The sequence below is a fragment of the Juglans microcarpa x Juglans regia genome, chromosome 7D (assembly GCF_004785595.1).
Source record: "Juglans microcarpa x Juglans regia isolate MS1-56 chromosome 7D, Jm3101_v1.0, whole genome shotgun sequence".
Lineage (NCBI taxonomy): Eukaryota > Viridiplantae > Streptophyta > Magnoliopsida > Fagales > Juglandaceae > Juglans > Juglans microcarpa x Juglans regia.
In genome coordinates this window covers 21983017-22001268 of record NC_054606.1, presented here as the reverse complement: position 1 = coordinate 22001268, position 18252 = coordinate 21983017, and the positions used below count along the sequence as shown (strand labels likewise).

Genomic DNA, 18252 nt, shown 5'->3' with positions numbered 1-18252 from the left:
TGTGTATCACAGCACACTACATTGACAGTGAGTGGATTTTGCATAAAAAAATTATTGGCTTTAAAGATATTGTGGATCATAAAGGTGCATCCATTGGGGCGAAGATGGATGATTGTTTAAAGGACTGGAGAATTCAAAAAGTGTTGTGTATTACAGTTGACAATGCCAGTGCCAATGAAACAGCAATTGATTGGTTTAAGCAGAACACGACGGTGAGAGATGATGTCATTCGGGGCCACGAGTTTATTCACATTCAATGTTGTGCTCATATTATTAACCTCATAGTTGTTGAGGGGTTAAAAGAGGTTGATGATTCCATAACCCGAGTCCGCAACATTGTACGATATGTGAGGGGTTCCCCTCAAAGGCTTGCCAAGTTTAAGGCAATAGCAGAAGATCTTAAGATTGAATGTTCTAGTATGTTGTGCTTGGACGTTCCGACTCGATGGAACTCTACATACATGATGTTGAATGTGGCACAGAAGTATCAAAAAGCATTCGAGCGGATGGAGGTCGAGGATGGGAGCCTGAGGTATGCTTTGTTGGAGCTAGCAGGACAGGGACTCGGTGCGCCGGACGCACATGATTGGACCAGTGTAAGCTACTTTGTTGAATTTTTAAAATTTTTTTATGAAATAACCATGCGGCTATCTGGATCCAAATATACGACTGCGAACTCATTCTTCAGCGAGCTCTCGGAGCTTCACTTCTAGTTGGAAAATAGTTGTACTGACTCTGGTGGATTGTTATCTGCTATGGCTACGAGGATAAAGATCAAATATGATAAATATTGGGGGAATATTGAGAAGATAAATAGATTGCTATTTGTGGCTGTGATCCTTGACCCCCGAGTTAAGTTGGTCGTTCTAGAATTTTGGATAAATTTCGTTCTCGGAGCAGTGAAGGCTGCAGAGTTTATTAGATTGCTAAAAAGTGATATTGATGACTTATATAATCACTACAGTAATAGTTGTCAGGCTTCATCCGCAGCTAGTAGCTCCTCACATTCGAGGCCGACGGGATCGACAGTTTCCTCAGGTGATACTAACCCATCTGTAGGGGTTAGAGGCAATCGTATTATACGACAGTATCATCAACTCATGTCAACAAGGAATATTATGCATTGTACGTCTGAGGTTGAACGATATTTTATGGAAGCTGTCGAGACACCTACTGATGTATTTCAGTTATTAACTTGGTAGAAAGTTAATTCCACCAAATATCCAGTCTTTTCCCATGTAGCCCGAGATGTGCTAGCCATTCCTGTCACTACGGTTGCCTTAAAGTCAGTATTTAGCACTGGAGGTCGCGTGTTGGATGCTTATCAGAGTTCATTGTCACCGTCAACAGTGGAAGCCCTCGTTTGCACTCAGAATTGGATAAGTGAAACGCCCATTGGACTAGATATCTTTGGCGTTGATGTCGAGAGCTATAGGCTTGAATCGGGTAAATTTATATGCTTTTAAATAATGATTTAATTATTTTTAATGTTTCTAACTTTTACTTTTTATGATTTTATAGATCTAATTGTGAATCCTAACATAATTGTCGATGATTGAGAGTCTGGAACGGATGCCCCTTGAGAGTCTTGGTAAGAATCAAATTATACTTTTACCGTGTTCAATTTTTTATTATCAATTTTTTTCATTTATTGATTGCAACTTTCTATCTTCATTTCAGGCATGACCAATGGAACAAAAAAATATTTGAGTTAAACCCGTGTTTAATTTTTATGTAGTTATATTTCAAGGCTAAGTCAATGTTGTTATTACGTTATAAATGAGACTGTTATAACTTATGGCTACATCATACATGTTATTTACTTTTTAAACTATTGTATTTAAGGTTTTTTTTTATTATATATTTTCAGTATTTTTTTTTTACAGATTTGGACTTGGGCTTTGGTGATCATATTTATGTAGTTATATTTATGTAGTTATATCCCGAGCAAAGACGTGGGATAAGTACTCTTAATTCTATTAGTATTTATCCATCATCTCTCAAACGTTTATAATTTATTATCCAACTGAATTAATCGAATTATACAGATTCGTACCATCATTCTTCTCTATATATACATACATCATACATGCATGAATATTATTCTCACTCATTTACATACATGTATATGATCTGGTGATGAAGTTAATCCAGATTAATTAGCTCGAAGTACTACCTTTGAGCTTCTCCTTCGATCTCAACAATACAAAACATTAACAAGTAATTTATTATATATTCTCCACCATATAATTTTGCTGTCCAAATTGATTCATCCGTCCAAATACATTTCGATTTGTTAGAAATCTAGAAAAATTTTTGATCTGTTAGAAACTTCCATTCGGAGGTCGGAGGTCTGATTTCTGATTGGAGTTCGACTCCGATCGGAGGTCAGAACTTTGATTGGAACTCGGAGCTCCGATCGGAACTCCGCTTCGATCGGAGTCGGACTCCGACTCCAGATCGGAGTCGGAGTCGGAGGAGTATTTTGGCTCCGATACCTGTCGGAGTCGGAGTTCGGAAAAGACAACTCCGCTCCGTCGGAGCCGGAGCCCAGGACTAGTTTTCATTATTTGATTTAGAATTTATATGATTTTATAGACCTAGTAATGAACTCTAGACTAATTGTAGATGACTGAGATAAACGCACCGTGGGATGGAGAACCCCCAGCCCCTTTATTGGTGAGAAATTCAATACCGTCATACAAAACTTGTCAGAGTTAGAGGTGGAGGTGAGTTCATAATGTGTCATATTTTATGTTATGCATTAATTTACTGATGGTTTAAAAGTCTATAGTTAAATGACTAAAGAAAAGATAGTACATCTAATCAGTAAAACTTCATACAGGAAATCACTATCGAGTCATCGACTCAAATGCATGGATTGTCAGGACTGATGCAGGACTGTGGCTATTTGAATAAAATCTATGACATTATTTATATTTTAGTGTTGTAAATTTAAATTTATTGTTTGCACACATTAAATCATCTATTATTGTATTGTACGTGATGAAGTCATTTTATTTAAATTTTAGTTTTTTTACTTATTTTTTTATAGTATTTTAGATTTTTTAATTACTTTTTTATATTATTTTGTCTTTTCTTTTTAAATATTTTTAAATAGGGGTGGGCATATTTGTCATTCAGATTGGGCATTTGATATTGGGTTGTGGGGCCAAGCCCAATCTGATTAGGGCCATTAGACCTGAAGCCCACTTCAACTCCAAATGATTTATTAGTGGCCTCATATAAATTTAAGAACCAACAAAGTATTAAACATAAGGGTATTGATTAACAGTGGAAGTAAATAGGGACCAGAATATATACAGGAACCAACCATCTACTCTTACCAAACTTACTCTTATCATCTGACCCTTTTTCAAAGTCTTAAAAATTTGGAACATGAGTGGTTAAGGCCACATCCTAGCCACACAAAGACACTCTCATAAGAGTCCAACATTGAAAAGAAAAGTCCAAGATTGCAACTACATATTATTTTTCATTCTCAATAATTAAAGAAATATAGCCATTTCTTTTTGTTTTGCTGGGCAAATAACTATAAAATTGGACAATTTTACCCATTTCTCATTAGTGTAGGCCACCATTTCTCCCCTCGCACCAGCTTAAAATTACCTCCAAATTTGTCCAAAACCAGGAATAGTCACATAAACCCGTAAACAAAAGACATATCAGCCTCCCATCTCCAAACTCTGGTTTTCCTTCCCTTCTAGACCGCCTTCTGCTCTCTTCAACCTCTACCTTTTTCTCTTACTTGTGTTCTAAAGTTTTCATAAATCAGAAGGAATACAATAATCCAAACACATTCCTTGTATATTCCCAAAACCAACTAAGAATTTCCAAAAGCCAATTCAACCATCTCTTCCACTCTCATAGACATTGAACCTAGCTTTTGCGCTTTCTCTTTTTCTCTTTTTACATGTTAAAGCATATGGAGTTTATTTTATTTTTTGGAGAGTGCTGAAAACCCAATCGACAATTAACCAATTTAACCAAATTTATACTAGGCAGGTTGCTAACAATTAAACAAAATTAACCAAGTTATGCAGAGCATATTGCTAACAATATTACAACCAAATATTGGAAGAGCAACTAAAAACTAAAATTACAACCAATATTTCAAAGCATTTCAAATATTGGAAGAAAATATCAGAAATTTTTTCTGATAAGTAAAAAAAAAAATTCTTGTTTATTATTAGCAGAAATAGAATGTCCTTACCGAGACGTCGACGTGAAAATGGTGAGTCAACGGAAGCTTGAAGCGGAGGCGACGAAAGGGTGGGTTTCTCGAAATGGGTCTCTTTGGCAGTCGGATGGCTGGAGGCTTAAAGACAAAATGGCTTGAAGACAAAATGGGTTTCTCAGAAAGTTGAAGACGAAATGGTGCAAGCCCGGGATGGGTTTCTGGGAAGGTTGAAGACAAAATGGTGGGCGCTGGATGGGTTTCTCAGAAAGTTGAATATGAAATGGTGGGTGTAGGATGGGTTGAAGACGAAATGAAGGAAGGTTGAAGATGAATGGGATAGGTTGAAGACGAAATGAGCACTGCTCGTTTCGACTGAAGATGAAGACGAAGCGTGTTTAGTTTTTAGTTTTAAAACACTTACAACGTGGCATTCCACATCAAGCGGGAAGAGGAAACGGGAAGGGGGAGCGGGGCGCATAGCATTTTCCTTGCATTAAACTTGTAATCTGTTTAAAAAAAATAAATTAGATCTTTAAAAAAAATAAATTAGATCTTTACACCACAAATCATCTATATGGTATAGTTTAATTTGTACAATTTAAATTTAAATTTTTTTTTTTCAAATCAAATTATATTATGTAAATAGTGTGTGATGTGAATTTAAGGCAGATTTTTTATTAAAAAAAATTAAATTAAATGAACCCCTACATTTATCCAAATTGAAAAAACCCATTAGAAGAGAGATTCGAGTCTCGGTCCAATTTGAATTTTAAATGAACCTAAAAAAAAAAAAAAATGCCATTGCTCGTTGACGTCATCCCCTTCGAATTTTAAAAAATAAATACAAAATCCTGTTCGCTGCCGCAACGGCAAAAAAACAAAACTCCCACCAATTTATATACAGATGTCCGGAGAGATTTGAGCGACCGAGCGAGCGAGAGAGAATTGAATTGAGACAAATATAGGAGTTTCCTTCTCTCTTTTCATCACTTAATGGAAAACTTTCGCAAGGTCCCTGAATCAATTATTTCCCGACATTTTCTTTAGTTTTCTATAATCTAAACATTGTGGGAAAACTTAACAGAGGGTTCTCTGAGCGGCGAAACCTACCAGCACACCCAAAGACTTCAAGCGGCGGCGATCCAAAAAAAGATGGGTGAAGAGGAAGTTAAGGGAGGACCGGTGGTTCCGGAGTCGGTATTGAAGAAGCAGAAAAGGATTAATGAGGAATGGGCTCTGGCAAACAAGCAGGAGCTCGAAGCTACGAAAAAAAAAAGAGTTGAAAGCCGTAAGCTGATTTATTGCAGAGCTAAACTCTATGCAAAGGAGTATGATGAGCAGCAAAAAGAGCTTATTCGATTGAAGCATGAGGCAAAACTTAAGGGAGGGTTTTATGTTGACCCACAAGCTAAGCTCTAGTTCATTATCAGGATCCATGGTATCAATGCGATGCACCCAAAGACCAGGAAGATTTTGCAGCTTCTGCGTTTGAGAGAGATATTCAATGGTGTCTTTCTGAAAGTAAACAAGGCAACGATGAATATGCTGCACAGAGTTGAGCCTTATGTGACCTATGGGTATCCAAATTTGAAGAGTGTCAAAGAATTGATTTACAAAAGGGATATGGAAAACTCAACAAGCAGAGAATTGCTTTGACTGATAATTCCATCGTTGAACAGGCTTTGGGTAAGCAAGCAATCATTTGCACGGAAGATCTGATCCATGAGATTATGACGGTTGGACACCATTTCAAGGAGACAAACAATTTCTTATGGCCATTCAAGCTTAAGGCACCCCTGGGTGGTTTGAAGAAGAAGAGAAATCACTACGTTGAAGGAAGTGATGCCGGAAACAGTGAAGATTACATCAATGATCTCATCCGGAGGATGAATTAGGTCCATGCAGCAGGATATTATCCTCTCAAAATTTTGAGGTTCTACCTACTTATGAAAAAATTGAGTTTCTTGCTGCCATGCTTTCTGTTCAACGAATTTATCAGACTTAAGTTCCCACTCTTTAGCCTACCAGACAGGATTGTGTCCTCAAAGGCACATTACAGATTGTTAGTTTTGACATGCATGGGTTTCGGGTTTAGTTTCTATTGATAATTTACATTGGTTTCCTCAATATACATTTTGTTTGCATATTTTTAGCCAAAAAAAAAAACATTTTAATAATCTTTTATGTGTGTTCCTTCCAGGTTGAAAAGAATTTGAGGAAAGCAGTTACTAAAATACATAGATGGCAATCGAAGGCATTCGATCAAGGTACTTTATTTTTTTCATTTTTTGGATTATTTATGAATTTGGTATCATCAGTATCAACTGTTATTCAGGGGTTTTGTTTTATTATGATTGTTTTTTTTTCATTGTTTTATTTGGTTTCAGAAACCGACGAATTCAATATCAAACCCATGGCTGGAAAGGTGTAATTATCTTCCTTTCTCTATCTCTCATTTTTTAATTGAATGGAAAATCCCAAATATAGTGTTTGGCTGCCAAGAAAATTTTGTTGAAGAAAAGCAACGTATTTCCTTACTTGGTTGCCTTGATTGAAAGGAAAATCAAAGAGAGAAAATTCGAATAAGTTTGTTTAATTTTATAATTTTATAGCATATACTCAAATCATGATTGCTGCACTAATATTTGTTGTTCTTTCAAATTCTTAGCAAATTAAAGCATCTTTGTTAAAAAAAACATTTCTCTAATTCTTTAAAATATCTAACATATGCACTTTATGACTTAAAATGACCTTTTCTTTTCTTTGTTCCCCCTTTTATCCCCCCCCCCCCCCCTCCCCCCAAAAAAAAAATGAAAAAAGAAAAGAATACACCTTTCAATATTGAGATGACATGAAGATTTAGGGATTGGGCTTAAAACATGAGAGATGCAATCACTGAATGAAAGACACAGAAAATAAAATATAGATTTATTAAATTGCATGGGAAGAAATAAATCACTTTCACATTGTTTTTATTTTTATGTGAAAGAGACTGATTTTCACTTTTCACATATTTGAGGGAATGGACCAGCTCTTCTAAATGTCTGATTTGTTTATTTTAACGGTCTTGCTTAATTTCATCAAAAAACCGTTTCATTTGTTAACCTTTTGCCGCATAAATTGTTATGTGGCAGTTGTGGGAACCCCCCATACATGAGATCCAACATGGTGCATGTTGGGAATGGATTGGCTATAAGATACTAGGGTTTGGCACTGTATTTTCAAGTGACACAGCTTGATAAAATCTGATGGACTGTGAGATAATGTTAGTCATTTACTTACCAATCAAAAAGAGATAAAATGTAAGTCATTTAGCAATTTGGAGAGACTACGATGAATGAGAGTGAAAATAAAACATTGAATTGAACATTTAGGGATTGTGCTTATAGTTTAGATATTTTCTGCTAAGCATTTGATGCTGTCTGTAAGGGAGAGAAACAGAGAAAAAAATATAAAATAAATTAAAAAAAGAAACAAAAATCCGTTATCTTTTTGCCGTATAACCTGTTTATTTGGCACTTACTCGGAACCGTGGTACATGAGATCCAACATGTGCATGCTGGGATCTGGATTGGCTATATGAAGCTGGAATCTGGCACCGTATTTTTAGTAACATCTGGAATTATCTTGACAAAACCTGACATCTAACTTTTAGTGTGTCGGATATTATGTTGGAGCCCTAAGAATAAGGTTTTTGTGAATTTTTAAGATTTTTTTGTTTAGCCTAGTCCACTCGATCCAAAAATCTATTGAAAATTGAATCAATAATGTGCTTGTCAGTATGCATGGTGTTTCTTTATAGATGTTGGATTCACAGACGCCCTTATCTACCGATGAGCTAAAGAGAATTTGATTTTATTTCATTATATGAAGTGTTTAATACCTGATTGAACTCGATTTACATGTTAATGCTATGTGCATCTAAAGTAACATAGCATTCCTTTGCCGAATCGGAATATTTGATGCATTCTCATTTGTTAAGAATAAAATGACAAGAAGCCTGTAATAGAGAACTCAAATTTACGGGAGACTTCAAACATGCCCTAAACCTGTAATAAAGGTGTGATATATATATATATATATATTTTTAATCATCAAGAGTTTCTGTTTAGGGGCTGTTCAAATTTCTTCTCAATGCCTCGTGTAGTTGTTCAATGAGCCAGTGTTGGGGACTGGTTAAAGTTCTGCAATATGTAAGATCAAGAACTTTACAAACAAAATTGGATTCAAGCTTGAGTTCATTTGTTTTGTATTCCTTGGCATAGCTTAGTTGATACTAATGGCCTATTTACTTGTTCAAATAAAATCTTATTTTACCTTAAAATGCTCTGTGTAAGCTACAACTCTCAAGCCCACTTGGATTGATTTTACTTACTTGCAGGTTTGATGGAGCTGCAGTATAACTCTCTTGAAAGGTGTTTTGAAAGTGGTCTTGTAACATGCAGTAAGTGCATTCCTTTCACCCAGTTAGATTAAATTGCTATACGGTGTTTATTTTGGCTTTTCCAGCTATTATATCGACTCATTTCTTTCAAGTTGCATTCTTGAAAGGTTTTTTGAAAGTGGCCCTATAACTTGCTGCATTAAGTACATTCCTTTCACCCAGTTGTATCAAATTGCTATACTGTGTTTATTTGACTTTTCCAGCTGTTGACTCATTTATTCCCGAGTTGCATTTTTGGTTAGCTTTACTTCAAATGAAGCTAAACAAATCCATGGTTTTGTGAATATAAACTGTTATACGGTGTTTATTTTGGCTTTTCCAGCTATTATATCGACTCATTTCTTTCAAGTTGCATTCTTGAAAGGGTTTTTGAAAGTGGTCTAGTAACTTGCTGCATTAAGTACATTCCTTTCACCCAATTAGATCAAATTGCTATGCTGTGTTTATTTGGCTTTTCCAGCTATTGACTTATTTCTTCCCGAGTTGCATTTTTGTTTAGCGTTATTTCAAATGAAGCTAAACAAATCCATGGTTTTGTGAGTATATTGCTGCTAGCTTGAGCATTTTTTGTATGATTTTTTTTATTGGATTTATAGTTTTTTTTTTTTTTTTGGGAAATAAATAAAGATGTTAGTGATTCAGGAACTAGACGCTATGCTGAGTGGTAAATGAAAACACTGATCTTTTATTATTAGTACATTGTATTTCTTTGTAGATGTTGAAATACTTCACAGAGGTTCTTATGCTTAGAAGTTCAGAAGAGACTATATGATCCCAGAAGGTAAGGATTATAAAACACATTTGTCAGCTCTATTACTTTGATAATTTTATATTTCATTATCTACAGTTTAAAAATGCCTGATTGAACTCTTTGTTAGAACTGAACTGATTCCATTTATACGTGTTTCGAGGATGTTCATACTGAAGAGTTGTACTTATTTCATCACATGGCTAAGCATAGTGCATGCGCGCGCACATGGGAAAGTCGTGGAATGGCTAAAGGTGTGTGTATGTGGGTGTGGTCAAGATGAAAGTAATTGAGAAATAATTATAAAGGTTTAAATACACAATTTGACAAGTTCATTAGAAAGGTTTAAATACATACATTCATCCATCCATGCATGCATGCAAACTAACATATATACATACATACATACATACAAGTTCATTCCCCTAATTTTGACAGATAGGTAGTAGTTTCAATATTTCTTAAGCGAGATGATTTGAAGTGCTTCTTTGGATTTTTATAAGGTATTCAACCATACATACATATACATACATACATACATATACGAATGCATGCATACATACATATAGATACATGCCTACATCCATGCATGCATGCAAACTAACATACATCCATACATACATACACATCCATATACATACATACACGCATATATACATACATACATACATACATACATACATATGCGTTCCAGAGTTGTGGGTTTAAAAAGATAAGAGATTGGAGGGATGGTGATGATAATGATGGCCAAGTATTTTTTTCAAACACAAGGCAAATAGGCGAGGCTTTTTGGTTTCTCAATCTTCTTCATTTTGGTTCTTTGGCCGTCTTGTGCCATCATCCATTTTGGACTATTACATCTCAAGGTATATCTCTTTCATCTCAATTGAATTATTTACCATTTTATTTTGACCTGTTTTATTTAAAATTTTATTAACATAAAAAATAAAGTGTTTTTGTCTTTATATCCGTTTACATGATTAAAAAATATTTGTAACTATAATCAAGTTTATTGTACTATCCACGCTGTTAAAAATATAAAATATTTTAGCTATTTCACTTACAATATAAGCACTTTAATATTTTATATTATTTCTATATTTGAAATTAATAGATACTACACCGAACATTTTATAGTAATAGATGCTATCATTTTCAATATGTTAGGAAACTCTTTTACTGCTATCTTGGAAGATAGAACAAAAGGAGGCATGTTCTTGTTTGGTTAAATATTGTAATATATCTGTAAGAATCAAAGCTAACGATTTTAGGGATAAATTAGAAAAAATTAAAGTACAACAAAAGCGCATGAGTGATTGCAGGAGGAAGGGAAAGGTAAATAATTTAATTAAAGATCTCTCTCTGTCTCTCGTTCTCTATTTCTCTTTTTGCTTGAACTCTCTTTGTTATCCTATTCTACAGTAAAATTGTGCACTCAAGGTGAAGAGAAGTCGTGGAATGACTAAATGTGTGTATGTGAGTGAGGTTGAGATTAAAGTAAGCGAGAAATAATTATAAAGATTAATCACACAATTTGACAAGTTCATTTCTCTAATTTTGACAGATGGGTAAAAGTTTCAATGTTTCTTAAACGAGATGATTTGAGGTGCTTCTTCAGAATTTCGTAAGGTCATACGTATATATTCATACATACAATGCATAAATACATACATACATACATGCATCCCACAGATGGGTAAAAGCTTCAATGTTTCTTAAACGAGATGATTTGAGGTGCTTCTTCAGAATTTCGTAAGGTCATACGTATATATGCATACATACATACATACATACATACATTCATACATGCATGCATACATTCATGCATACATTCATACATGCATACATACACATACATGCATATACATTCATGCATGCATCCATACATACATACATACGCATTCTAAAGTCATGGATTTAAAAAAGATGAGACATTGGAGTGATAGTGATGATATGGATGGCGAAGAATTTTTTCAAACTTGAGGCAAATAGTTGAGGCTTTTTGGTTTCTCAGCCTTTTTTATCTTGGTTCTTTGGCCGTCACGTGCCATCATCTCTTGTGGGGACTACTACTTGTCAAGGTATATCTCTTTCATTCCAATTGAATCATTTGTCTTTTGATCTATTTTATTTATAATTTTATCAACATAAAAAATAGAGTATTTTTGTCTTTGTATTTGTTTACAATTATTATATATTTTTTTACCTATAATGAATTTTATTGTACTATCCACGTTGTTAAAAATATAAAATATTTAAATTATTTAACTTACAATAGAATCACCTTTATATTTTATCTTATTTCAATATTTTAAATTATTAATACTATCTTATTATACTGAGCATTTTATAATAATACATGCTATCATTTTCAAGATGTTAGGAAATTCTTTTGCAGCACTCTTGGAAGACGGAACAAAATGAGGTATGTACTTGTTTGGTTAAATATTGTAATATATCCTTAAAACTCAACTCTTTTTTATTTTTCATTGAAGGGTACTCTCATCTAATTATTTTTTAAACTTGCTAACGATTTTAGAGATGAATTAGAGAAAATTAAAGTACAAGAGAAGTATGAATTATTGCTGCGGAAGGAAACATGAATTATTGCTGCGGAAGGAAACTTTCATGCAAGGTAAATATTTTGAAGGTATTCTCATGTCTCACTCTCACTCTCGCTCTCTATTTCTCTCTCTTTATCTGAACTCTCTTGTTATTGTATTCATAAAATTATGCATTGCAGGTGAAGAGAATTCGTGGAATGACCAAAGGTATGTATGTGGGTGAGGTCGAGATGAAAGTAAGTACAAAATAATTATAAAGGTTAAACACACAATTTTGACAAGTCCATTCCTCTAATTTTAACAGATAGATAAAAGCTTCAAAATTTCTTAAGGGAGATGATTTGAGGTGTTGTTTCAGAATTTTGTAAGGTCATACGTATATACATACATATAATGCATAAATACATACATATATATGCATGCATACATACATACATGCATACATACATGCAAACTAACATACATCCATCCATATGCATCCATGCATGCATGCATACATCCATAGATACACATACATCCATATACATTCATGCATGAATGCATGCATGCATGCATACATCCATACATACATACATACATACGCATTACAAAATCATGGATTTAAAAAAGATGAGACATTGGAGTGATAATGATGATATAGATGGCGAAGAATTTTTTCAAACTTAAGGCAAATAGCTTAGGGTTTTTGGTTTCTCAGCCTTTTTTATCTTGATTCTTTGGCCATCACGTGCCATCATCTCTTATGAGGACTACTAATTCTCATGGTATATCTCTTCCAAGGTATTATCTTTTGATCTATTTTATTTAAAATTTTATCAGCATAAAAAATGGAGTTTTTTGTCTTTGTATTTCGTCTACAATGATTATATTTTTTTTTTACCTATAATGAAGTTTATTGTACTATCTACGCTATTAAAAATATAAATTATTTAACTTACAATAGAATCACTTTTATATTTTATCTTATTTCAATATTTTAAATTATTAGATACCAGCTTATACTGAGCATTTTATATTAATACATGCTATCATTTTCAAGATATTAGGAAATTCTTTTGCAGCACTCTTGGAAGACAGAACAAAAGAAGGTATGTACTTGTTTGGTTAATATTATAATATATCTTTAAAAATCAACTCTTTTATTCTTCATTGAAGGGTACTCTCATCTAATTATTTTTTAAACTTACTAACGATTTTAGAGATGAATTAGAGAAAATTAAAATACAAGAGAAGTATGAATTATTGCTGTGGAATGGAACTTTCACGCAAGGTAAATATTTTGAAGGGTACTCTCATGTCTCTCTCTCGCTCTCTATTTCTCTCTCTTTATTTGAACTATCTTGTTATTGTATTCGTAAAATTGTGCATTAGAGGTGAAGAGAAGCCGCGGAATGACCAAAGGTGTGTATTTGGGTGAGGTCAAGATGAAATGATGTATAAAATAGTTATAAAGGTTAAACACACAATTTGACAAGTCCATTTTTCTAATTTTCACAGGTAGGTAAAAGCTTCAAAATTTCTTAAGAGAGATGACTTGAGGTGTTGCTTCAGAATTTCGTGAGGTCATACGTATATACATACATACAATGCATACATATATGCATACATACATGCATACATCCATACATGCATATACATTCATGCATGCATACATCCATACATACGTTATTAAAAATATAAATTATTTAACTTACAATAGAATCACTTTTATATTTTATCTTATTTCAATATTTTAAATTATTAGATACCAGCTTATACTGAGCATTTTATATTAATACATGCTATCATTTTCAATATGTTAGGAAATTCTTTTGCAGCACTCTTGAAAGACAGAACAAAAGAAAGTATATACTTGTTTGGCTAAATATTGTAATATATCTTTAAAAATCAACTCTTTTATTCTTCATTGAAGGGTACTCTCATCTAATTATTTTTTAAACTTACTAACGATTTTAGAGATGAATTAGAGAAAATTAAAATACAAGAGAAGTATGAATTATTGCTGTGGAATGGAACTTTCACGCGAGGTAAATATTTTGAAGGGTACTCTTATGTCTCTCTCTCGCTCTCTATTTCTCTCTGTTTATTTGAACTATCTTGTTATTGTATTCGTAAAATTGTGCATTAGAGGTGAAGAGAAGCCGCGGAATGACCAAATGTGTGTATTTGGGTGAGGTCGAGATGAAATGATGTATAAAATAATTATAAAGGTTAAACACACAATTTGACAAGTCCATTCTTCTAATTTTCACAAGTAGGTAAAAGCTTTAAAATTTCTTAAGAGAGATGACTTGAGGTGTTGCTTCAGAATTTCGTGAGGTCATACGTATATACATACATACAATGCATAAATACATACAATGCATACATCTATGCATACATACATGCATACATCCATACATGCATATACATTCATGCATGAATTCATGCATGCATACATCCATACATACGCTATTAAAAATATAAATTATTTAACTTACAATAGAATCACTTTTATATTTTATCTTATGTCAATATTTTAAATTATTAGATACCAGCTTATACTGAGCATTTTATATTAATACATGCTATCATTTTCAAGATGTTAGGAAATTCTTTTGCAGCACTCTTGAAAGACAGAATAAAAGAAGGTATGTACTTGTTTGGCTAAATATTGTAATATATCTTTAAAAATCAACTCTTTTATTCTTCATTGAAGGGTACTCTCATCTAATTATTTTTTAAACTTACTAATGATTTTAGAGATGAATTAGAGAAAATTAAAATACAAGAGAAGTATGAATTATTGCTGTGGAATGGAACTTTCACGCAAGGTAAATATTTTGAAGGGTACTCTCATGTCTCTCTCTCGCTCTCTATTTCTCTCTCTTTATTTGAACTATCTTGTTATTGTATTCATAAAATTGTGCATTAGAGGTGAAGAGAAGTCGCGGAATGACCAAAGGTGTGTATTTGGGTGAGGTCGAGATGAAATGATGTATAAAATAATTATAAAGGTTAAACACACAATTTGACAAGTCCATTCTTCTAATTTTCACAGGTAGGTAAAAGCTTCAAAATTTCCTAAGGGAGATGACTTGAGGTGCTGCTTCAGAATTTCGTGAGGTCATACGTATATACATACATACATGCATACATATACGCATACATACATGCAAACTAACATACATCCATCCATACATACATGCATGCATGCATACATTCATACATGCATACATCCATACATGCATATACATTCATGCATGAATTCATGCATACATCCATGAATGTATGCATGAATTCATGCATGCATACATCCATACATTCATACATACGCATTCTAAAGTTGTGGGTTTAAAAAAGATGAGACATTGGAGTGATAGTGATGAGGCTTTTTGGTTTCTCAATCTTTTTTATCTTGGTTCTTTGGCCGTCACGTGCCATCATCGCTTGTGGGGATTACTACTTCTCAAGGTACATCTATTTCATTCCAGTTAAATCATTTACGATTGTCTTTTGATCTATTTTATTTAAAATTTTATCAACATAAAAAATTGAGTATTTTTGTCTTTGTATTCATTTACAATGATTATATTTTTTTTACCTATAATGAATTTGATCTTACTATCCACGCTGTTAAAAATATAAATTATTTAAATTATTTAACTTACAATAGAATCACTTTTATATTTTATCTTATTTCAATATTTTAAATTATTAGATACTATCTTATGCTGAGCATTTTATATTAATACATGCTATCATTTTCAAGATGTTAGGAAATTCTTTTGCAGCATTCTTGGAAGACAGAACAAAAGGAGGTATGTACTTGTTTGTTTAAATATTGTAATTTATCTTTAAAAATCAACTCTTTTATTCTTCATTGAAGGGTACTCTCATCAAATTATTTTTTAAACTTGCTAACGATTTTAGAGATGAATTAGAGAAAATTAAAGTACAAGAGAAGTATGAATTATTGCTGCGGAAGGGAACTTTCACGCAAGGTAAATATTTTGAAGGGTACTCTCATGTCTCTCTCTCTCTCTCGCTCTCTATTTCTCTCTCTTTATCTGAACTCTCTTGTTATTGTATTCGTAAAATTGTGCATTAGAGGTGAAGAGAAGCCGTAGAATGACTAAAGGTGTGTATGTGGGTAAGGTCGAGATGAAAGTAAGTACAAAATAATTACAAAAGTTAAACACACAATTTGATAAGTCCATTCTTCTAATTTTAATAGGTAGGTAAAAGCTTCAAAATTTCTTGAGGGAGATGACTTGAGGTGCTGCTCCATAATTTCGTGAGGTCATACCATACATATATACATACATACATACAATGCATAAATACATACATGCATACATACATGCAAACTAACATACATCCATACATAAATGCATACACATTCATACATGCATACATCCATACATACACATACATGCATATACATTCATGCATGCATGCATACATCCGTACGTACATACATACGCATTCCAAAGTCGTGGGTTTAAAAAAGACGAGACATTGGAGTGACAGTGATGATACGGATGGCGAAGAATTTTTTCAAACTTGAGGTAAATAGTTGAGGCTTTTTGGTTTCTCAGTCTTTTTTATCTTGGTTCTTTGGCCTTCACATGCCATCATCTCTTGTGGGGACTATTACTTCTCAAGGTATATCTCTTTCATCTCAATTGAATCATTTACGATTGTCTTTTGATCTATTTTATTTAAAATTTTATTAGCATAAAAAATGAAGTATTTTTGTCTTTGTACTCGTTTACAATGATTATATTTTTTGTTTTTTACCTATAATGAATTTTATTGTACTATCATATTTTTTGTTTTTTACCTATAATGAATTTTATTGTACTATCCACGCTGTTAAAAATATAAAATATTTAAATTATTTAACTTGCAATAGAATCACTTTTATATTTTATCTTATTTCAATATTTTAAATTATTAGATACTATCTCATACTTTTATACATTATATTTTATATTAATGTTAAGAATTTCTTAACATCTCATTTTCAAGATGTTAAGAAATTCTTTTACAGCACTCTTGGAAGACAGAACAAAAGGAGGTATGTACTTGTTTGGTTAAATATTATAATATATCTTTAAAAATTAACTCTTTTATTCTTCATTCAATGGTACTCTCATCTAATTATTTTTTGAGCTTACTAATGATTTTAGAGATGAATTAGAGAAAATTAAAATACAAGAGAAGTATGAATTATTGCTGCAGAATGGAACTTTCACTCAAGGTAAATATTTTGAATGGTACACTCATGTCTCTCTCTCGCTCTCTATTTCTCTCTCTTGTTATTGTATTTGTAAAATTATGCATTGGAGGTGAAGAGAAGTCATGGAATGACCAAAGGTGTGTATGTGGGTGAAGTCAATATGAAAGTAAGTACAAAATAATTATAAAGGTTAAACACACAATTTGACAAGTCCATTCCTCTAATTTTAACAGATACGTAAAAGCTTCAAAATTTATTAAAGGAGATGATTGGAGGTGCTGCTTCAGAATTTCGTAAGGTCATACGTATATACATACATACAATGCATAAATACATATATACATGCATACATTCATGCAAACTAACATACATCCATACATACATGCGTGCATGCATGCATACATTCATACGTGCATACTTCCATACATACACATACATGCATATACATTCATGCATGAATTCATGCATGCATGCATACATACATACGCATTCCAGAGTCGTGGGTTTAATATAGATGAGACATTGGAGTGATAGTGATGATACAGATGCCGAAATTTTTTTTTCAAACTTGAGGTAAATAACTGAGGCTTTTTGATTTCTCAGTCTTCTTCATCTTAGTTCTTTGGCCTTCTTGTGCCCTCATCCCTTTTGGGGAATACTACTTCTCAAGATTTATATTTTTCATCCCAGTTAAATCATTTATGATTGTCTTTTGATCTATTTTATTTCAAATTTTATTAGCATAAAAAATGGAGTATTTTTGTCTTTGTATTTGTTTACAATGATTATATTTTTTTTTACCTATAATGAATTTTATTGTACTATCCACGTTGTTAAAAATATAAAATATTTTAATTACTTACAATAGAATCATTTTTATATTTTATCTTATTTCAATATTTGAAATTATTAGAAACTATATTATACCGAGCATTTTATATTAATACATACTATCATTTTCAAGATGTTAGGAAATTCTTTTGCAGCACTCTTGGAAGACAGATCAAAAGGGCATATGTACTTGTTTGGTTAAATATTGTAATATATCTGTAAAAATCAACTCTTATATTC

General features: G+C 32.7%; 1 pseudogene; it reads left to right on the top strand.

The window, feature by feature from the left end:
- Window positions 1–5130: 5130 nt before the first annotated feature.
- Window positions 5131–6222, top strand: LOC121238832 (annotated as a pseudogene).
- The last annotated feature ends 12030 nt before the right edge of the window (window positions 6223–18252 follow it).